Source organism: Neophocaena asiaeorientalis, unplaced genomic scaffold, assembly GCF_003031525.2.
Source record: "Neophocaena asiaeorientalis asiaeorientalis breed wild unplaced genomic scaffold, Neophocaena_asiaeorientalis_V1.1 scaffold43, whole genome shotgun sequence".
Taxonomy (NCBI): Eukaryota; Metazoa; Chordata; class Mammalia; order Artiodactyla; family Phocoenidae; genus Neophocaena; species Neophocaena asiaeorientalis.
Genome location: NW_020173674.1, coordinates 2,729,784 through 2,737,063, shown reverse-complemented (window position 1 = coordinate 2,737,063; position 7,280 = coordinate 2,729,784). Strand labels below are relative to the sequence as shown.

Genomic DNA, 7,280 nt, shown 5'->3' with positions numbered 1-7,280 from the left:
ATTCTGCTCATCGGCGCGTGCGGGGGCCCCCGGGGAGGCTTCCTGGAAGGAGTATCAGTACTGCCAGAGATTCTCCATCCACGGTTCAACACTCCAGTCCCACTGAGATGCAGAAACAGCAGTCACTCAGGAGAAGCAGGTCCAGACCCCACCTGGGGAGGTGAAACGGAGCAGGACCCTATGGCCTTTCCCCCCCGCCCGCCATGTCCTCTGCCTGCCTTTCGTCTTAGCCAAACAATAGGTTTAATCAGAGAGGTGAGAAAATGCAGAAACAAAGGAAAACAGTCAAAGGAGCCCAAATAATAATAGTTCAGTCATTAAGCAAAGTCAAGGACCTTTAGTTCCTCCTCAAGGGCTAGAGATAATATTCTGAGCCATGTCCTTTGAGCTATTTTAGATACGGAAAGCCACCAGGTGGAAGAACTTAATTACATGATGACCAGACTGTAGCTGTGACATAAGCTACCACAATTCGGAGCACTGGCCTCAAGGAAATGGGAACAAACCCATCCTGGAAGTGAGCATTAACTGTCTTTAAAACAGTCAAGATGATGCTGATCAGACCACCGCATGACCAATGTCAAGAGGACCGTCAGAGCTGACTGTGCTGTTTCTTGCTCCATCTATAAAAGCTCTTGGGGCTTCCCTGGTGGTGCAGTGGTTGAGAATCTGCCTCCCAATGCAGGGGACATGGGTTCGGGCCCCGGTCTGGGAAGATCCCACGTGCCGCGGAGCAACTAGGCCCGTGCGCCACAACTACTGGGCCTGCGTGTCTGGAGCCTGTGCTCCGCAACAAGAGAGGCCGCGATAGTGAGAGGCCCGTGCACCGCGATGAAGAGTGGCCCCCGCTCGCCGCAACTAGAGAAAACCCTTGCACAGAAACGAAGACCCAACACAGCAAAAATAAATTAATTAATTAATAAACTCCTACCCCCAACATCAAAAAAAAAAAAAGCTCTTGCCCACTGATCGTCAGGGGAGGGGAGCTGGCCTGTAGACATCTGCCCTGTGTCCCACCCATTGCCTCTGTAATAAAGCAAACGTTCCTTTCCACCAACCTTGCCCCTTTATTGGCTTTAGAGCAGCGAGCGGCTGGACCCCACTTTTGGTTACAGAGGGAACCTCTTCCACCTGGGGCAGAAGAGGGACCGCCACGTGAGCTTCTGGAGAAGCCGTGAGCAGGCACTGGGCTGATGAACCCGCCTGGCAGCTCTGCGAATCCTCTGGGCAGGAGTCCAGGCCCGTCTCGAGCCCCCAGCTCCAGGACTCACCCCGGCAAGGGCCTTCAGGCGGGAAGAACGGCCACTGTCCTGAGCGCTCATACCCGAGGGACTGCTAGTCTCAGGCTCCAGGGCCTTTGTTTGTGTTGGACAAAGTGAAGAGAAGAGAGGTGGTCCTCAGAAGGTTCTGGAAACAGTTATGCTCCTGGGAGTAGAGACCAAACCCCTGGGAGGATCTTCCTTTCGGGAAGAATTTTGGTAATTCTGGGCCTGCAGAACAGGTATTTCTCCATCAGCAACTCCCGACAGGTCCCCAAAGCCTGTGGCCTGAGGACAGAGTACCTTCCGGGCCACTCGCTGTCAGTCGGCCTGTGACAACCTTCCCTGACGTCCCACACCGTGGCCTGGCCGCCCTCGGGGCCTCCCAGCAGCCAGGCTGGCAGACGGCCTCTCTCCCTGTTGTGATAAGTGCCCCCTGGGGTGGACTGTTCAGACAGACAGGCTTTGAGCAGGGACAGCCCTCGAGGTCACAGACGTTTGTGAGCCCAGCCTGCGAGGCTCACTTCACACCTGCAGGGGGGCCGGGCCCCGGCCTCGGAGACCTTCAGTACTGGCCCCGGGCACGCAGGCAACCCATCTGGGGCGACAGGTGGGGAAGGGACACATCATCTCCCCTTCCTCCACATTCCCATTTGCGTCTGGGGTCTGAAATCGGAGGCGAGTGCTTCTCCAGTCCCCCAAACCCCTCCAGCATCGATAAACAGTAACAGAATTCAGGGGCTCAAAGGGTTAAACCCTGCAGCGTGAGGACAGGTCCATGCCGGGCTGGCGGGGGTCACCCAGGTCCCCACCAGGGAGGGTCTTTGGATGAGCAGTACAGCACCCAGGGGCCGAGAAGAGGTGAAGCCAGGTCCAACCCAGTGACCCCAAATGATGAAAGCCACCCCCAAAAGCACCCAAAGTGGAAAATGGGCACAACTAAGGCCATAAACATCCTTCTCGTACACCCCAGAGAAACTGAATCCTCCAGGGGAAAACTCCTGACCTTCATTCCCGGAAGTGGTACTGGCAGGGACAAAACTCCAGACATTTTGTGTCAATATACTCAAACCTGGACAGACGTGAACACGGGGCCCTTCTCTCTTCCCTCCTCTGACTGGGCAAGGGTTGGGGATACAAAAGGAGACCCCCCCGAGGGCTGCTTGCTAACTGGGGGTGCTCCGAGGGCTGGGGGTGTCCATACACGAGAACGGGACAGCTCCCTGCACCAGAAAAATCTCCAAAGAAAGAGCCTGGACCTCCTAAAAAGAATCAACACTCCCCACACCTGGGCGTTTGTGTCTAAAAGAGCCAAGAGACAGACCCCCAAGTCCGACTCACTCTCGTGACCACAACAAAGAGTAGCAAGTCACTGAAGAACCACAGGAACAGGTCAGGAGAAACAGTAAAGAAATAACAGAGACGTCACGGGGAAAGAAACGGCGAAGAGGAAGAAGGACGGCACGCAAAACTCAGACACCTGGTTCATCTATTCTGGATGCAAATATACCCCGATTAGGAAGAAGAAAGGTCTCAGTACTTCACGCTAAGGAGGAAAATAAGAAGCCGTGAAACCAATTCTACAAACAAATAACTCAAAAGAATAATCTTCCAAAACAGCGAGCACGGGGCTATGAAAACAAATGGGAAGGCCAAACAAGACGGTGACAAATCAGAAGGCACAGGACAGAATGGACGCACCTGAAGATACCGTAAAGAAAGAACAAACAGGGAAAACGCCAGGTGATCAAAGCAATTAGAGAAAAGAGGACAGAACCAGAGAAGGAAAAGCCCATATGAGAGCAACCGTGTCCCCACTCTGGAGAACAGCATGGAGGTTCCTGAAAAAACTGGAAACAGAGCTACCAGATGATCCTACGATCCCACTCCTGGGCATATACCCTGAGAAACCATAATTCAAAAAGATACGTGTATCCCGACGTTCATTGCAGCACTATTTACAACAGTCACGACATGGAAGCAACCTAAGTGTCCATTGACAGATGAATGGATAAAGAAGATTTGCGGGGCTTCCCTGGTGTGAAGATTTGGTACACACACACACACACACACACACACACACAGACGAATACTACTCAGCCATAAAAGAGAACGAAATAATGCCATTTGCAGCAACATGGACGGACCTAGAGATTGTCATACTAAGTGAAGTAAGTCAGACAGACAAAGACAAATATATTGCTTATATGTGGAATCTAAAATATGACACAAATGAACTTATTTACAAAACAGGGAGAGACTCACAGACATAGAAAACACACATATGGTTACCAAAGGGGAAAGGGGGGGAGGGATAAATTAGGAGTTTGGCATTAACAGATACGTATCACTATATATAAAATAGATAAACAAGAACCTACTGTATAGCACAGGGAACTATGCTCAATATCTCGTAATAACCTATCATGGACAAGAATTTGAAAAAGAATAGATATATATGCATAGGTATAACTGAATCACTTTGCTGGACACGTGACACTAACATAACACTGTAAATCAACTATACTTCAATTAAAAAAAAAGCAATTTTGGCTCTGAAACACAGAACGCTTCCCCCAGAGGGGAGGAGAAAAAAGGAAAAATCTGTGAAGCAGAACGCAAGCAGCACCTGCATATCAGAAGCTTTTCCAGGAAACACAGAACGGCCAGCACCAAACACTTCCTGGTCTAGCAACTAAAACGGATTCTTTAGGAATCCAGGAAAGAAAAACACCAAGTCCCCGACAAGGCGTGTCCAAAGCGAGTTCAGGGCAAGCGGACCATGGAACAACATCCCTGCAGATCTGGGGCAACGTGGGGCGGGAACTGACTCAAAGATCCCACAGGAAAACCACACGCAAGCCGACGATTTCAAGCACATCGTTGATGCTTGTTATTTGCAGATTCCGTATCTGGGAATTTGCCTACTTGCTGAAATTTACTGGGAACCTCAAATCAATTCTTGTGGCACCTCTGTGACCGCTTACAGACACAGCACAGACGTGCCCGTTCCCAGCTGAGTTTGAACAGAGGACCTGCTGCCTTCTGTGTCAGCTGTGATCTTGTAAACAAGTGTCCTTATCCTAGTCTATTCAGTGCTCCGTTTTTGCATTTCTGTGCTTTCTGTTGCTGATTTTGCTGTTTAAAACGGTCCCTGGGCACAATGCTGAAGTGGGGTCTGGTGTCCATGGGTGAAAAGGCTGTGACGTGCCTCGGGGAGAAATCACATGTCAGCTGAGCTGCATCCAGGTGTGAGTTACAGGCTGCTGACCGTGAGCTCGGTGTTAATAGTGAGTCAACTCTACGTATTAAGTAACATTCTTCACACAGAAACGCACCTACAACAAGGCTGCATACTGATCCATGGATGAAGATGCAACCAGAGGCTCGCAGGATCCTCACCTGTGTGTCACCTGTGGACGACGGCCCAGGACTCCCTGGATCAAGGAGACTTCAAAGAACATCCCGACCGCCAGTGATGAGACCAGTGGGCCGTTCACTGCGGAAGCACTGCCCCCAGGACCTCTTCCTGAAAAAACCCTGGACGGTCAACTCCATCCACTTAAGAGGTGGAATGAAATGAAGAGCTGTGACGAGAAGGCCACTGTCCACCCAGCAATGAGCAGTGAACCTGGAAGACGGCCTGAGAGATGCCGGGGCTCTGAGCGCTGCAGCAGGTTGCGTGTTACATGGGGTGGACAGTGGCCACGTGCAGAGAGCTCGACACCAACAAGAGTCGGGGGGTGGTGAGGAGAGGCCGCGTGTGTACACGTGTGTGTGCATGCGTGTGCACGTGCAAACGGCTGCCTGTTCTCCACACACTGTGACCTTTTCCTTCCCAGGTTCAGAGCTAAACTACATTCCCCACCCTCCTCTGTGGTCAGGTGCTTGGGGTCAGGTGCAGCCTGCGGAGGACGTGAGGGAAGGTGGGAGGAGAGACGTGGTCCATGGGTTATCTCTTTTCCCTGCCTCATCCTCTGAGCAGATACAGGAGACCCGGGGGAGGACTCCAGAGGCCAGGCCATGTCCCCACTACCCGGCTGGAGGAGCCTGAGTCCCTGAATGGCTGCATGGACCAGAACTGCTACCGCCACCTCTTCATTCCTGCCCATCCCCAGTGGACCGGGAAATAAAGCATCTATGGGTCAAGTGCCTGAGATCTGGAGGTCTGTTTATCACAGCTATCAGCTTAATCCACCCCAAACAATACAAGGAGAGAACACTAAGTTCCTTACAGCAATAAAAAAGGAGGCAACAAGCTGTAATCAAAAATGACAACAAAGATTTCAGCCTTCCAGTGTTTTGTAATTGTTTCTTTTAAGTTTATAGATTCATTTGGAAACAGTCTCCCTTATGGCAAAAAAATAAAATAAAATAACTAAAGTTCAACATTTCCTTCACTGACTTTTTCTCCTTTTAGAGTCAAATGAAATCATCATAATGGTGTTGACTTATTAATGGCGTGTGTACTTTGAGCCTTACCCACGTATTTCCATCCATACACGGCCACCTGTTACCTGTAACCCTTTGGAGAGACACGTCTGAAATGTTCATTAAATGTTACTGACAACCACTTCTGGCACTGGCATCTGTGCTTTTCCATATGACGACGTTTTTCTAATAATCTTGTTAACTTTTATAAGAGGTGTTAAATGACATGGAAGAGAGAAGAGCTGGGACTTCCCTGGCGGTCCCAGTGGTTGGGACCGTCCAGTGCAGGGGGATGTGGGTTCGATCCCTGGTCAGGGAGCTAGGATCCCACATGCCTCTGGGCCAAAAAACCGAAACATAGAACACAAGCAATATTGTAACAAATTCAAGGAAGACTTAAAAAAAAAAGGTCCACATCAAAAAAAATAAAAATCTTAAAAAAAAAAAAAGGAAGAGCTGAATGCCGGGACAGCCACATTGCTGGCTTCATTCTGGGGTTCAGGTCGCCCTGAGCTCTCCCTAGAAGGTAGGGCCGTCTGGCCTCGCTCTTAGATGACCAGTGTCAGGAGCACAGCACCCTCAGCCCATGTAGGGCCCCTCCCCAGAGAGCAGGGCTGGGGGAGACCACGAGCAGAGGTCTCCTGGGAGAGCAGAGACCCCAACCCCGAGGCACCAAACCTATTCATTAGACCCCCGGACACCAGGAGATGAGGTCCCGGGTCAGAGACCACGTGATGTACCTGCACCAAATGGCCAGGTGGTGGTGCAGTGAGCCTTTCCCCCCACCCCCCGCGGCCAAGTCCCTCTGATCCCAAGCGCGGCCCCTTCCCCATCAGGGCCTTCAAGTACAAAGGCTGGACGTGGTACACCCGACTCCCCTTCCAGAGCGCCCCAGAGGCCGTCTACATCCGAGAGACAAGAATTCCCAGCCAGAGGTGCCCACTCAGCCTGACTGTGGGTCTGCCATCTGCCGGCCTCCAGAAAGCCCCTCCTGGGTTCCCCGACCCATCTCAGCCTCCCCATTGGCCCAGACGCCGTACCCAGTAGCCAGACCCTGGACAGTGTCCTCGGGGGGTTCAAGTCCAGCCCAGCCCAGCCCAATGGGTCCCTCGCCACACTGTACCCCACTGCCAGGTGCCCCCCCTCCAGGCTTCCCGCGTGCGTCCCTGTCACCTGCCATGCCCTCGCCCGAGGGAAACCCTCCTCCATCTTCCGAGGCCCCGCTGAAATGGAACCACGGCCGGGAAGACCCCTCTCCTGCACCCCCAGGTACCTCACGCACGTCCACCCCAGAACGACAGTCTTCCTCGCGGGCGATGCTACAAACAGCATTGGGCCTGGGCCTCCAGGGACAGCTAGGACGTGGCCAACAGGCAGCGTGGGGAAGGGCACACCGGACACAGCTTGCACACCCCAGGAAGTGGGGGGCACAGAGCGGCAGGGGAAGAGGCAGGGCCCTCCTGGGTGCTGGGAGCCCGCCTGCCAAGGCGCCCACTGTGCGCGTTGCCGCTGCAAGGCTGGTCTCTGTGCCCCCGACGCTTGGCCTCCGTCCCTGCAGGCAGCAGGTGCTGCTGGCAGTGCATGAAGAGG

At 52.6% G+C, this 7,280-nt stretch overlaps 1 protein-coding gene across 3 annotated transcripts in view; it reads right to left on the bottom strand.

Annotated features, from left to right (window-relative positions):
• Positions 1–7,280, bottom strand: part of SHANK2 (SH3 and multiple ankyrin repeat domains 2) — a 544,903-nt gene that overhangs the window by 455,742 nt on the left and 81,881 nt on the right. The window lies entirely within an intron of this gene.